We start from the raw sequence: 16,852 nt of genomic DNA on the forward strand, positions 1-16,852 counted from the left end.
TGTTGCTAAAATGGCTACCGCTGAAAACACTAAGTTGTGTGACTTCACAACCACAAATAATAATGATTTCTTATGCACACCTATTGCTCCACCTGCTACTACAGCAGAATTCTTTGAAATTAAACCTGCTTTACTGAATCTTGTTATGCGAGAGCAATTTTCTGGTGTTAGTTCTGATGATGCTGCTGCACATCTTAATAATTTTGTTGAATTATGTGAAATGCAAAAGTATAAGGATGTAGATGGTGACATTATAAAATTAAAATTGTTCCCTTTCTCATTAAGAGGAAGAGCTAAAGATTGGTTGCTATCTCTGCCTAAGAATAGTATTGATTCATGGACTAAATGCAAGGATGCTTTTATTGGTAGATATTATCCCCCTGCTAAAATTATATCTTTGAGGAGTAGCATAATGAATTTTAAACAATTAGATACTGAACATGTTGCTCAAGCTTGGGAAAGAATGAAATCTTTGGTTAAAAATTGCCCAACCCATGGACTGACTACTTGGATGATCATCCAAACCTTCTATGCAGGACTAAATTTTTCTTCGCGGAATTTATTGGATTCAGCTGCTGGAGGTACCTTTATGTCCATCACTCTTGGTGAAGCAACAAAACTTCTTGATAATATGATGATCAATTACTCTGAATGGCACACGGAAAGAGCTCCACAAGGTAAGAAGGTAAATTCTGTCGAAGAAACCTCTTCCTTGAGTGATAAGATTGATGCTATTATGTCTATGCTTGTGAATGATAGGACTAATATTGATCCTAATAATGTTCCGTTAGCTTCATTGGTTGCACAAGAAGAACATGTTGATGTAAACTTCATTAAAAATAATAATTTCAACAACAATGCTTACCGGAACAATTCTAGTAACAACTATAGGCCATATCCTTATAATAATGGCAACGGCTATGGTAATTCTTATGGGAATTCTTACAACAATAATAGGAATTCACCCCCTGGACTTGAAGCCATGCTTAAAGAATTTATTAGTACACAAACCGCTTTTAACAAATCTGTTGAAGAAAAGCTTGGGAAAATTGATATACTTGCTTCTAAAGTCGATAGTCTTGCTGCTGATGTTGATCTTTTGAAATCGAAAGTTATGCCTAATGAAAATCATCATAATAAAATTGTTACTACAACAAATTCCATCCAAGTTAGAATTAATGAGAATATAAGATTAATGGCTGAACTGCGTGCTAGGTGGGATAGAGAAGAAAATGAAAAACTAGCTAAAGAGAAGAATGTAGCTAAAGTTTGGACTATTACCACCACTAGTAATGCTAATGTTACACATGTTGCTGCACCTCCTACTAATACTAATAAAAGAATTGGTGTTAGCAATGTTTCCACTTGTAATGCAAAGCGCGAGAAACTACCTGAAACTGCTAAAACTGCTGAAACTGCCTGTGATAAAGCTGCTGAAATTTTTTCCAACATTGGGGATGATGATCCCATTGCTTTAGATTATAATGGTTTGAATTTTGATGATTGCCACATCTCTGAAGTTATAAAGTTCTTGCAAAAACTTGCTAAAAGTCCTAATGCTAGTGCTATAAATTTGGCTTTCACACAACATATTACAAATGCTCTCATAAAAGCTAGAGAAGAGAAACTAGAGCGCGAAGCCTCTATTCCTAGAAAGCTAGAGGATGGTTGGGAGCCCATCATTAAGATGAAGGTTAAAGATTTTGATTGTAATGCTTTATGTGATCTTGGTGCAAGTATTTCCGTTATGCCTAAGAAAATTTATAATATGCTTGACTTGCCACCGCTGAAAAATTGTTATTTGGATGTTAATCTTGCTGATCATTCTACAAAGAAACCTTTGGGGAAAGTTGATAATGTTCGCATTATCGTTAACAATAACCTTGTCCCCGTTGATTTTGTTGTCTTGGATATTGAATGCAATGCATCTTGTCCCATTATATTGGGAAGACCTTTTCTTCGAACTGTTGGTGCTATCATTGATATGAAGGAAGGTAATATAAAATATCAATTTCCTCTCAAGAAAGGTATGGAACACTTCCCTAGAAAGAGAATGAAGTTACCTTTTGATTCCATTATGAGAACAAATTATGATGTTGATGCTTCGTCTCTTGATAATACTTGATACACACTTTCTGCGCCTAGCTGAAAGGCGTTAAAGAAAAGCGCTTATGGGAGACAACCCATGTTTTTACCTACAGTACTTTGTTTTTATTTTGTGTCTTGGAAGTTGTTTACTACTGTAGCAACCTCTCCTTATCTTAGTTTTGTGTTTTGTTGTGCCAAGTAAAGTCTTTGATAGAAAAGTTCATACTAGATTTGGATTGCTGCGCAGTAACAGATTTCTTTGCTGTCACGAATTCCGACCTGCCTCTCTGTAGGTAGCTCAGAAAAATCTGAAAATTTACGTGCGTGATCCTCAGATATGTACGCAACTTTCATTCAATTTGGGCATTTTCATTTGAGCAAGTCTGGTGCCATTTTAAAATTCGTCTTTACGAACTGTTCTGTTTTGACAGATTCTGCCTTTTATTTCGCATTGCCTCTTTTGCTATGTTGGATGAATTTCTTTGATCCACTAATGTCCAGTAGCTTTATGCAATGTCCAGAAGTGTTAAGAATGATTGTGTCACCTCTGAACATGTTAATTTTTATTGTGCACTAACCCTCTAATGAGTTGTTTCGAGTTTGGTGTGGAGGAAGTTTTCAAGGATCAAGAGAGGAGTATGATGCAACATGATCAATGAGAGTGAAAGCTCTAAGCTTGGGGATGCCCCGGTGGTTCACCCCTGCATATTCTAAGAAGACTCAAGCGTCTAAGCTTGGGGATGCCCAAGGCATCCCCTTCTTCATCGACAACATTATCAGGTTCCTCCCCTGAAACTATATTTTTATTCCGTCACATCTTATGTGCTTTGCTTGGAGCGTCGGTTTGTTTTTGTTTTTTGTTTTGTTTGAATAAAATGGATCCTAGCATTCACTATATGGGAGAGAGACACGCTCCGCTGTAGCATATGGACAAGTATGTCCTTAGCTTCTACTCATAGTATTCATGGCGAAGTTTCTTCTTCGTTAAATTGTTATATGGTTGGAATTGGAAAATGATACATGTAGTAAATTGCTATAATGTTTTGGGTAATGTGATACTTGGCAATTGTTGTGCTCATGTTTAAGCTCTTGCATCATATGCTTTGCACCCATTAATGAAGAAATACATAGAGCATGCTAAAATTTGGTTTGCATATTTGGTTTCTCTAAGGTCTAGATAATTTCTAGTATTGAGTTTGAACAACAAGGAAGACGGTGTAGAGTCTTATAATGTTTTCAATATGTCTTTTATGTGAGTTTTGCTGCACCGGTTCATCCTTGTGTTTGTTTCATATAAGCCTTGCTAGCCTAAACCTTGTATCGAGAGGGAATACTTCTCATGCATCCAAAATACTTGAGCCAACCACTATGCCATTTGTGTCCACCATACCTACCTACTACATGGTATTTCTCCGCCATTCCAAAGTAAATTGCTTGAGTGCTACCTTTAAAATTCCATCATTCGCCTTACAATATATAGCTCATGGGACAAATAGCTTAAAAACTATTGTGGTATTGAATATGTACTTATGCACTTTATCTCTTATTAAGTTGCTTGTTGTGCGATAACCATGTTTCGGGGACGCCATCAACTATTCTTTGTTGAATTTCATGTGAGTTGCTATGCATGTTCGTCTTGTCCGAAGTAAGAGCGATCTACCACCTTATGGTTAAGCATGCATATTGTTAGAGAAGAACATTGGGCCGCTAACTAAAGCCATGATCCATGGTGGAAGTTTCAGTTTTGGACATATATCCTCAATCTCAAATGAGAAAATTATTAATTGTTGTTACATGCTTATGCATAAAAGAGGAGTCCATTATCCGTTGTCTATGTTGTCCCGGTATGGATGTCTAAGTTGAGAATAATCAATAGCGAGAAATCCAATGCGAGCTTTCTCCTTAGACCTTTGTACAGAGCGGCATAGAGGTACCCCTTGTGACACTTGGTTAAAACATGTGCATTGTGATGATCCGGTAGTCCAAGCTAATTAGGACAAGGTGCGGGCACTATTAGTATACTATGCATGAGGCTTGCAACTTGTAAGATATAATTTACATGATACATATGCTTTATTACTACCGTTGACAAAATTGTTTCATGTTTTCAAAATCAAAGCTCTAGCACAAATATAGCAATCGATGCTTTTCCTCTATGGAGGACAATTCTTTTACTTTCAATGTTGAGTCAGTTCACCTATTTCTCTCCACCTCAAGAAGCAAACACTTGTGTGAACTGTGCATTGATTCCTACATACTTGCATATTGCACTTATTATATTACTTTATGTTGACAATATCCATGAGATACACATGTTACAAGTTGAAAGCAACCGCTGAAACTTAATCTTCTTTTGTGTTGCTTCAATACCTTTACTTTGAATTATTGCTTTATGAGTTAACTCTTATGCAAGACTTATTGATGCTTGTCTTGAAGTGCTATTCATGAAAAGTCTTTGTTATATGATTCACTTGTTTACTCATGTCATATACATTGTTTTGATCGCTGCATTCACTACATATGCTTTACAAATAGTATGATCAAGGTTATGATGGCATGTCACTCCAGTAAATTATCCGTGTTATCGTTTTACTCGCTCGGGACGAGCGTAACTAAGCTTGGGGATGCTGATACGTCTCCGACGTATCGATAATTTCTTATGTTCCATGCCACATTATTGATGTTATCTACATGTTTTATGCACACTTTATGTCATATTCGTGCATTTTCTGGAACTAACCTATTAACAAGATGCCGAAGTGCCAGCTGCTGTTTTCTCGCTGTTTTTGGTTTCGTAAATCCTAGTAACGAAATATTCTCGGAATTGGACGAAATCAACGCCCGGGGTCCTATTTTGCCACGAAGCTTCCAGAAGACCGAAGAGGAGACGAAGTGGGGCCACGAGGTGGCCAAACCCTAGGGCGGCGCGCCCCCCCCCCCCTTGGCCGCGCCGACCCGTGGTGTGGGGCCCCCGTGCCCCCCCCCGACTTGCCCTTCCGCCTACTTAAAGCCTCCGTCGCGAAACCCCCAGTACCGAGAGCCACGATACGGAAAACCTTACTGAGACGCCGCCGCCGCCGATCCCATCTCGGGGGATCCAGGAGATCGCCTCCGGCACCCTGCCGGAGAGGGGATTCATCTCCCGGAGGACTCTACGCCGCCATGGTCGCCTCCGGAGTGATGTGTGAGTAGTCTACCCTGGACTATGGGTCCATAGCTGTAGCTAGATGGTTGTCTTCTCCCCATTGTGCTTCATTGTCGGATCTTGTGAGCTGCCTAACATGATCAAGATCATCTATCCGTAATTCTATATGTTGCGTTTGTTGGGATCCGATGAATAGAGAATACTTGTTATGTTGATTATCAAAGTTATGTCTATGTGTTGTTTATGATCTTGCATGCTCTCCGTTACTAGTAGATGCTCCGGCCAAGTAGATGCTTGTAACTCCAAGAGGGAGTATTTATGCTCGATAGTGGGTTCATGCCTACATTGATACCGGGACAGTGACGAAAGTTCTAAGGTTGTGTTGTGTTGCCACTAGGGATAAAACATTGATGCTATGTCTAAGGATGTAGTTGTTGATTACATTACGCACCATACTTAATGCAATTGTCTGTTGCTTTGCAACTTAATACCGGAGGGGGTTCGGATGATAACCTGAAGGTGGACTTTTTAGGCATAGATGCAGTTGGATGGCGGTCCATGTACTTTGTCGTAATGCCCAATTAAATCTCACTATACTCATCATAATATGTATGTGCATGGTCATGCCCTCTTTATTTGTCAATTGCCCAACTGTAATTTGTTCACCCAACATGTTGTTTATCTTATGGGAGAGACACCTCTAGTGAACCGTGGACCCCGGTCCAATTCTCTATACTGAAATACAATCTCATCGCAATACTTGTTCTATTGTTTTCCGCAAACAATCATCTTCCACACAATACGGTTAATCCTTTGTTACAGCAAGCCGGTGAGATTGACAACCTCACTGTTTCGTTGGGGCAAAGTACTTTGGTTGTGTTGTGCAGGTTCCACGTTGGCGCCGGAATCTCTGGTGTTGCGCCGCACTACATCCCGCCGCCATCAACCTTCAACGTGCTTCTTGACTCCTACTGGTTCGATTAAACCTTGGTTTCTTACTGAGGGAAACTTGCCGCTGTGCGCATCACACCTTCCTCTTGGGGTTCCCAACGGACGTGTCAACCACACGCATCATTGATCTCGAGCTGCTATGTACCCATACAGCTCTACGGACCCAGCATCAGCAGGAAGGCTGCCCACTTTTACCGAGAAAATCTGCACCATGCCAATATCATAATGTTTCCAACAGCTTCCATCGTCGCCAAACATGCAGTCTGGTCCAGGATCTGAGAACCTCATGGCCTCGACCCGAGTCTCGCTACGGTCCGCGACATTTTTCGATAAAAAGTATATATTAATATCATGAAGATGTCAATTACACCCAGCCTCTGCAACAACGCATTACCCTAGCGGCACTACGGATGGACACAGCCAAAAAAGAAAGAAGAATTACAAAAAAAGAAAAGCCCCGCTACAGTGATTCATTCATTGAAACAACAGTACTAACACCACCAAAACAACACCTGAAGTCCAACTTCTTCAAAAGCGACGCCTCCAAGAAGGAAATAGTGCACAAGCACCATCATCACCCGATCATAGATCTTAGGTTTTCACCCTGAAGAAAGTCCTCGCTCTCAAAACAATGCCTCCAACAAGGCCATTGCCAGGCACAACCAACTAAGGCCAGACCTTGGGTTTTCACCCGGAGTGGTAGGACTATGACCTTCGCTTGTGCAGTCGCCCCCGCTTGCATGTCGTTGTTCCAAATCACAAATCACCAAGCCAATTCCTCATAACCACCAAGACTCGAGCTGCCATTGCTAGACCCCAGACCTCGGCTTCCATGTCATTCTTCGCTAGCATCACGGAACGAGAACATGCTCCATGATATTAACAGCCAGCAAAGCTTCGAGACGCTCCCTCTGAAACCAAACGGTCAGAGTAAAACACGGGTGCGCACGACCGAATTCCACCCGATCCGGCAAACTCCAGGCATAGAACGCCTCGTGGAGCGCCAGCGGAGCCTTCCGGAACACGCCACTTCCGCCAGATCGATGGAGACAAGCAGCAGATCATCAACTTGGCAATAGGAGAAATCCTAAGACCACCGCCATTATCCGCGAGACTAGCAGGCCCCCACGCCGCCAATCCCTCCATGCCGGAGTGACAAGAGAGCAAGGAGGCAGACCTAGTGTCGTTGCCTAATCGACGGTACCCCGGAGGAGGGATCCTCACGAGGGGGAGAAGAAGTAGGGGCCATAGGGCGGAGTGCACACGGGACGGTGGTACGCGATTTACCCAGCTTCGGAACACTCGCACGATGACGAGGGCCTACTGCTGCTTGTCCGGAATTATCCGGGCGCTTTCGCGTTGTTACAATGAGTTGTTGTTCTGCCTCTAGGGCTCCCGGGATCCGGCTTATAAAGGCGCACGGATCTAGGGTTTACATGGAGAGTCCTAGCCGGATTACAGATAGCCTAACTACGGTACAATGTCTTGCCGTGTACGTCAAGGATCCGCCCTTCCATCTATGTCGTACCGGATCCGGGTCCCTTAATGGGCCTCCGTGGATCCGGGTTCCTCCTCGAGGTCGGTCGGATCCGGCTCCTCGCTCCCGGGCCGGACATCTTCCGTCAGGATCAACAGCAACTGGGCCGCCCGATGGGCCACATGCCTCATCACCATCTGTGGGCCACCCGGGCTTGCCGGATCTAGGCACTGTCGATGGTACACCTATGAAGTATACCCACAACACCTAGCGCAAGGCTGCACGTACTGGTGATCCAAGGAACCACCATCACCCTCCGCCCCGGCCGTGGCTGGCCATCTGGCCAGATCGGCGTCATCCCAGATCATGGCCCGACGACCTAGCTCGCCGCCATGCACGCCGACGTGCTGAGGGCGCACCGCCATCTTCTCACTGCCACCCCGCCGGAGGGCCTCAGGCCCCGGCCCGAACAGCCGCGCCGCCCTGCGCTTCCGCCGACGTTCCCCCAACTCCCGGAGAAAACCAGCAGCAGCACACCGCCATCCCTGCCGCCGTCTTCGACGTGGAGGGGGCCGCTACCGCCACCGGGGATTGAAATTATAATAAGTGAACCAATAAATTTTCGAAAAAAAGTGCATCAATCAATGAACTGGACATGGACGTGCGTCATGCACACTTCCAGACGATCAAGCACAATTTTCCGATCGAAGCAACGACAAGTCAAAAACGGCATGACGAGTACATACCATGCGTGCATAGACGGGCAATTGGATTCAAGCACACTCCACTTGGAACCGATCGAATCAGGATGATGCCATGCAACCATTTACTGAGTAGTCAATCAAGGATGATGGATGAACTTCTCCATTTTATCCCCCTTATCTACGGACAGCTCCCCCCTTCCTCGCTCTCTCCGCCTAACCCGTTGAGAGTCCACCGGCCCTCTTTTCCTTTGCCGGCCCGATCCCGAATCTTCTTCGCCGGCGATGCCGCGCGGAGCGGAGGAAGGAGAGGCGCCTGGCCTGATGTATATAGTAGTCTAGGATTTCTTCTTCTGTCGGCTACCCTTGTGGAGTATTGGAGTAGGTGGCGGGATCTTCTTGGCCAGATCCGGCCCGCTCAGGTCTTCTTCTTCGTCGCTGCTTCTCTCTGGTGGCAGGAGCGGCGGCAGGCGGTGAAGGGGAGGCGTGGCATCTCCAGCAATAAGGCCACTCCCTTCCCTCCTCGTCATCTGCTTTGGCTGTGCTGGAGCAGCAGCCGAAGTCCAGATCTTCCGCTTCTCCAACTTCATCCATGGTGGATGGACAAAGATTGGGGAGGATCTGAGGATGGCTTCCCCAATAAGCTCCTCTGGCTTCACCGAAGTCGCCATCTTCAACGTGCGCCTCCCCGAGTCCGTGGCAGGCCCTTTGGGATTGATGGCGAGCCGGTTTCTCTGTTGTGGCTTCGGTATGGCCTTGCTGCTTCTTCAACGTTGGCTCCTCTTCTTCTCTCCCGATCTCCAGGCGTCATGGTGGCGATGGGCAAGGGAGGCTGCAGAGTGGCGGTGCTGAGGAGGTGGCGCCGGAGTCCTATAGAAGCACCTTGTTCGAGCACCACATCGGCGGTAAATATGCCGTCCGTTATCTATGCCAGTGAAGACTGGCAGATCTTCAACCTCCTCCGGAGGCCCTTTCGGAGGTTGGCGGTCGCATCCCACGCCGACTTGGAAGCAAGTGGTTTTGTCCCCGCTTCGGAGCCTGACGACGACATGGCTGACCTCCTGCTCGTCGGTGGGGAAAGAGAAGGGCTTGATTGCGTTTTTCTTTCTCTTAGTGAGGCCCTTTCTGCAAATGCCAGGGACCTATGTGTAATTTTTCTATTTCATGGGGTCCTTTGTAATATGTTGTACACCCACCGGTTGTTTTAATGAAGCTTCTTCGCCCTTCGGGGCGCTCCGTGTTCAAAAAAAAAAAAAAAAATCAAGGATGATGCCATGCCATTACTAAGGTACGAGTACTTGCTGCGAAGACACGCGGGATTGATGGGCGAAGCCGGCAATGAAATCCGTAGAATTCGACGGGGATCGAGCGGTGGCGACAGCGACGGTGTTCCGGTGGTCTGAAGGAGGACGAAGACCAGTGTCACAGTAATATTAGGTCACCCGTCGGCGTCTTGACATGGATAGGAAACCAAATAGCCGATCGTTCGAGACGCCGCCGTACGTCCACGGTCGCGAGCGTATTTACAGGGCATGGACAGAGACGCCGACGTCCGGGAATAGATGGGTGGACGGATGCGCCGCGGCAGTATTTTGCGGTTAATTTCGCCGTCGTGTTCGTCGTTATGCACACCTCCAGTGCCGGTGCCAGTGCCGGTGCGTGTTTCTGCTACTTGCTTAGATTGCGTGCTAAAACGGGGACGACGATCGTGACCGCGAACAGCGATGTTTCGTTTTCATTTCATGGGCTTGTGAGCTTCTTCACTTCTTGTCCGGGTGCAGAGCACCGTCGTCGTCGCATGCACCGACTTCTCCCGTCTTGATACCATATGATGCGCTCGACATGAGCCTTGAAACCCGTGTAATCATGCCTGATTGTCGTACGAGTTCCGGTGGCCATCCTCACCGGCCTCGGAAACTTGCCGGCGAAGCGAGCAAGCTACTCATGAGCATGAGCCGACGTGAAACAACAGTTTCAAGAAAACGCACACGTACTGGCGGGCCGCTTTGCTCCTTCCAAGAGTTGAAGTCCTCGCCTCCTCTCCAAGCGATGTACAGCTAGCTACACCGTGCCAAGAAGAAAACGTACATCTTTGCCGACTCAAAACCAAGAATCTGTTCGGAACACATGACATGTGTGCATTATTTTTCGGCGACAGAGACGGCTGTTTCATATTTGCGCTCGACACGGAAAGAAGTCCATATAACCCCCTAACTATTGAGTTTGGAACGCTAACCCCCCCTAACTATTAATTGGGACATATAACCCCCTTATGTATGCAATACCGGTCAATTAACCCCCTCAGGTCCTGATGGCTGTTTTGCTAGGTGGTTTTGTCCACGTGGACCGGTCCAGTCACACCCCCTTCATCGAACACCCTTCTGGTCTGGTCGCACGTGATGACTCCTCTCTAACATTTTCCCCTCACTGTCACGATGTTAGGGTCCCTCATCGGCGGCGGACGGAAGCGTCGCCGCCTTAGGTCAAAGCCATACCTCGCTGCAAGCCTGGAGCCTCGATTGAGCACCACCGCAGATTCTCTGAGCGGTTGATGCTCCGTGGCACTGTCTAGCGTGCTGAAGCTCGTCGCCACCGTTGTGGTCGCTCTGAGCCTCGATTGAGCACTGCCGCATGTGCTTCGAGCGGCCGTTGCTCCATGGTGATCTCCAGCACCAACGCATCGGCCGCAAGTTAAGTGTGCATCCGCAATCTTCCTCCCTCCCTGTAAGTAGCAACATCACGGGAATTTCCTTGGTACTCTGTAGCTTGTAGTTGTAGTGCAGAGCAACCACCGGTTCAGTGGCATGGCCTGCAGTTGATTTGTGATGTCTGCAGATTCAAAAACAATTTGACAGGAAGCTCCATCTATGTGATATACTCAGTATGTGTTGTGTTACTGAAGCTGTTTCAAGAACTGAAGCCGTTGCTGGAGATGGGGAAGAGAATCTTTCTAACTTTCAAACATCTTGCTGAATTACAGAGTACAAGGCAGCGGATATATCAGATGGTGATCTACTCATATACCATAAGATGCACCTTTTTCATTTTCAAGTATACAGTGCAAAATAGAAGAGTTGAAAAACATATCACCGCCTGTGACTTGCGAATCAATCAGACTGAAGTTCCCATGTTATTTCAAATATCTTAATTCATAAGTAATTCGCATAGCCTTTTTATTTTACAAACAGTGAGAGGCTAACTTTTTCTTATTCAGACTTACAGCAACATGATCATCGCAGGCAATGTGAAGTGTTCTCCTATGCATCGAACTGCAGTGGAATCTTTTGGACAGTTACCATGGACTCTCTTGGACCACCATCATTTGCTGATTTCATTTTTCCGATAGAAAAAACAGACTGCCTGTAGCATCGATCTATTGATTGTTACAGAAAAACAGGGACCCGAATTCAGTGTTCTCCTCTGCATCAGATTGGACCTCTATTTGTCGACAGGAGAGAGGAACAGAGCGGCGTGAGTGGAGCGGAGCGGCGCGAGAACTCGACCAAGCCATGCCGTCCTCCACTCCTGAAGAAGTACCGCCGATCATCGGCCTCGTCGACTGGAGAGAGAGCGGAGTGCCATGGAGAGGAGCGAAGTGGAGCGGCAGTAGCGAAGCAGAGAGAGGAGGTTCGGTGCGGCCTGTTTCGACCGGACCAGGTACCGCCTAACCTAATACCACTGTCCACATGGACAAAACCACCTATCAAAACAGCCATCAGAGACTGAGGGGGTTAATTAACCGGTATTGGATACTTAGGGGGGTTATGTGTCCCATTTAATAGTTAGGGGGGGTTAGCGTCCCAAAGACAATAGTTATGGGGGTTATGTGAACTTCTTTCCTCGACACGCGAGTATGAAGTAGGCACGTCGCATAGTGCGACTCATGAGCATGAGTTAGGAAGTAAAGCTCGTCCAACTAGCAAGTTCGCTATAACCGAGTAGATAAAATAATTTTTTTTTTGCTCACTCACAAACTCGCGAGTAGCTTTCTAAGAACTACTCAACAAGCAACATGTATGAATGTATGATGCGTTTTTAGAATCTATGGTTGTCTCATGTAGAGGACTCCGAAACAAACGTTTCCTAAATTTTATTGTTATTGTCTCTTTTGAAATTCTCGAAAAACTCTCAGCGCTAGCATCAGTTCCATACTTGAAGACCTCTGAAACATTTTTTTTTCTTTTCACCGAGTTAATTGAGCGAAACGAGTTATCAGTAGACTTTGCTCTTTTAACTCGAACTCGTTCGATGAAAAAGTTTAAACTCGCATCTCCACGTTATACGACGAGTTCGTGTCGAGCCGAATTGACTAGTGTGTTACTTGTTTAATTCGAGAGTTTCAAGCCCTACCGATGGAGTAGGTCTTAAGACAACGTCATTTAAGAGGAAACAATATAAGTACCAAACAAGTTTACAACCATTAAATTTCTTATCGTGGATTTAGTAGTTTAATGTATAATTTGTACAAAACTATTATACTTCTTTAATATGTGCAAATATATACCAATGTTGTTAATTATTAGTTCCATTTTTCTATTGCATATGCTTGTAATGTATTTCTTGAAAATATTTTTGACGACTGCATAACCTATATAGTGTATGTATTTATGAGTGCATCATTTTATAGGACGAGCTACATGTAAAATCATATTTTGAATCTTCAAAAAAATTGAAAATAAATCTGCATTAGTTGGTGATATATATCACAAGTCTGTAAAATTTCAGTTCGAAATTCGTTTTGATCTGGTCTAAACAAAAATGACAAAAAATGTAGATCTAGGAACAGTGAACAGTACACATTTTCCAAATCTTCAAAACTGTCATAATTTGTTATTTTTGTGTAGACCAGATTACAACGAGTTTTGGATTGACACTTTGCACGATTGTGGAATACATGATTAGCTACATCCAGATTTTTTTTCCACAATTTTTTGAAACTTGGAAATACCGATTTTGATTTTGTTTGTAAAACATCCTATGTATAGCCCGAGCTACAAGTGAGTTTTCGATGTATTTATGGATTATATATCACAACAAATACCTTAATAGTGATTTCTAGTGTAAGATTATTTAAGCATATTTATATAACATATAGAATGTGTGACATGAGATTTAGTTTTTTTTGGGATCAGATGTGTCTTGCAAGGGATTCAAATGTAAGTTCACAACATGTGCATATGTACAATAACCACAACAGCCGATGAATATTAATGACTTGGATTCTGGTATGGTTGTATCTATCAAATTTGATTAATTAATATGTTTGTTTGCAATGTGCTTGCTATCAGCATGTGCATAAAAGTGCCCCAGCAAATTTTGAGATGGAACAATGTCCCAAATTAATTATGAAAATTTGTTTAACTAGATTTGAACAACATATGCTACTTTTATTAGGGAGAAATTAGCAGGCTAAACTTATAATCACCTATCATCTTGGTTTTTATATATTGTCCAGGTGGACATGGTCCGATAGATTGAATATTTTATTACATGAAGATATTCAAGAGTCTTCTGGATGTAATGGATAATACTATCTATATACTTATATAATTAATCTTTCAGACCCTAATTCTGTTATAGACGAATTTGCATTGTATTAATATTGGCATGAACAATAGCACGTGTGGCCTTTGGATTTGCATATAACTATATGAAATCTCTATTGCAACACTTAGTACGTAACGTAATTATGTGTTCCATCTCAAAAGAAAATTGTACTACGTTCAAACAAGCCATCATATTTTTCATAGTGATTAACGTTTGTTTGATCCGTTCCTGACAATGATAATAATACCGGAGTGATGTCCTGGCTGAAAGACATTACTTCTAAGGCCTTCGCCAATGCATCAATTTTGTATCATGCATGAACGTGACTTGGCTAACTTTTTTTTTTGCCTATGACCGCGCCCAAGAGTTCTATGATATAAGTACTCTCTTTCATTATTAACTATGTATCGACATCAGTATTTCGTCTATGATACCGCACTAATTAAGATACAAGAATCGTGAAGGCTGAACTCAAACCTACAAGCTCACAAAGTCCTATTCCCTCCACAAGTGGACCCTTCGCGGTAAAACTATGTTTCTTGGAGGAATTGAGCGAAAGAAATAGAAATTTGTCAAGTTAGGGTAGAAATACATTATTTAGTCTTCATTATTTTGCCTCAAAAGTTATTTGTATATTCTTGTCTTGAAAAAAATGGATTATCGTTCATTCTAATCCGTTTGGTGAATTGATTTCATGCATGTAATTCTACATTTTGGATGGCTGAGATTTTTTGTTTCCAATAGTAACCTCGGTCTTCCGTTGCTCTCTAGTAAAATAAATGGAATGGTAATTAAAACCTTGCCATGTATATAAAAAACAATGTGTTGAGTATATACAGATATATACCATCGATGAATACACAAGCAAACCGACTGAACACGGATTTTCTACCGTGCATGGTTCCTACATTGTATAAATCCAACATTGATGGCGCTTCATGATCCGTGAGACGCATGTTTCGCAATACACTGTATTGTTCAAAAAAAAAACGTCCGAATCTCGCTACAATATACATGGTGGGTCCTTGCAAAGTCTGTGCAAGGTTAGGGTCCTCACCTCCGCCATGAACCGCCTAGCACAGCCGTAACCCACGAGGAAGAAGAGATGTGTGGCGATGATTCCAAGCTGACTGGCTCGATTCCAAGCTCATTGGCTCGATTTCCTCCGTGTTGACGACAGGGCGTGGGATAGGGACAAGGGGTTGCCGGCTTCGTTAACGGGTGACCGCAAAATCGATCGGCGGAGGCAGGGGGACTAGCATCAATGTTCAAGAAATTGTGAATCGCTAACTTATCAGTCAGCCTTAAAATGGAGATTAATCGCTTATCAGACGATTAATCGATTTTATCAGTCGACCATTTATTGGCTTATTTTTTTGTAAATTCTAATTTTCGACACTAAATTTTCTATAATATGCTATGTATAGACAATATTGAAGCATTGAACAGAAGTATTACATTGATTCCTTGCATTTGAATCAACAAAAATGGAACTATTGAGCTAATGCATAGTTCTACAAGACTATAGAAGCGTAAATATCGAAATTTTAGTAAAAATCGGCCAAAATATCGGTCATTCGACTAAAAATTGGCCGAAATATCGGTGCGGCGATAAATTTGCCGAGATGTCGAAATCTTATCGGTAACCAGCCGATTCATGATAAATCAGCTGATAAATCGGTATCTCGGCCGATTTTTTGAACAATGACTAGCATAGGCTTTTGCCTTTCTGAATTAAGCATTTTGTTGTCAGTTCAACTTGTAAAAGAAATACAACATTCAATTTGGTTTTATCAAAGAGGTAGGAGAGATAGGATTCCCAAATCTAAGACAGGCGAACAATGTGTGCCCGTGAAAAGGAAAGAAGAGGGGAAAATTTGAGAAGAGCAGGTGAGCGCACCTTCACATTTTTTGACTTTTTTTTATATCTCTCAAACTATATAATTTATCAATTTGATTTTTTTGCAGTTCTCTCAAAAATATAAAATATAATGAGGGAAAAATAGTTCTTTTTTTTGCAATCTCAAATTTCAAATTATATTAAAATTTAAAATAAATTCTTGAAATATATAGGAGTACATGTTTTTCCCACATTCTAGTTTTTATGTTTAAGTGATCTGCAAAATTTCAAGTTCAAAGATTGTGTGGTGTAAGTAATACAAATACTCCGTATGATCTGCAAGATTTCAAGTTCAATTTTGATGCAATGTGGACAGTTCAGATGCATGATGCGCACTGAGCAGAAAGTCCTCTCTCGTGTGTTGCAGTTCACTCGCGTGTGTACTATCGGAGAACAGCAGCACAGAAAGGTTATCTTGCTATTGAAGGACCAGAGGATTGCTTGAAGAAATCTGGAGACAGACGAGACGTGAGTGGACGCACGGGTCAGTACCACCCACAGACCCTTTCACCTACACCACCACCCTCCTCTGAATTCGTCGTCTAGATAGCACCATCTTTTAGAGCATCTCCAGTCGCGTCCCCCAAACCGTCCCCCCAAGGGATTTGGGCGCGCCGGACAAAAAAAGCGTTCCAGCCGCGTCCCCCAAAGCCCTTTTTTGTCCGGCGCGCCCCCATTCGGTGTCCGGCGCCCCGAGCCCGTCCCCGTCCCACAGGGGACGCACCGGGGACGCCGGACACAACGAAAAGCGAGGCGGGGAGTGGCGGGGCCGACCCGTCCGCGGCACAATTAATTTAAACCTAACCGTCGCCTACCTCGCGACGGAAGTTGATTGGCGCGCAGCGACGGTGCGAGTTCCCGCAGAGGGCGCGGCGACGCGTCCCGTCGCGCCTAGCTCTGCGTGCCGGCGTTAATGAGCGCCACCGCTCCTCCGCCTCCCTCCGGCCTATAAAAAGGGGCGCCTCTCATCGTCCCTCTCACACACAAACCCTAGCGCCTCTCTCCCAAACCCTAGCCGCCACCATCTCTCAACAAGACTCGAC

The sequence above is a fragment of the Lolium rigidum genome, chromosome 1 (assembly GCF_022539505.1).
Source record: "Lolium rigidum isolate FL_2022 chromosome 1, APGP_CSIRO_Lrig_0.1, whole genome shotgun sequence".
NCBI lineage: Eukaryota > Viridiplantae > Streptophyta > Magnoliopsida > Poales > Poaceae > Lolium > Lolium rigidum.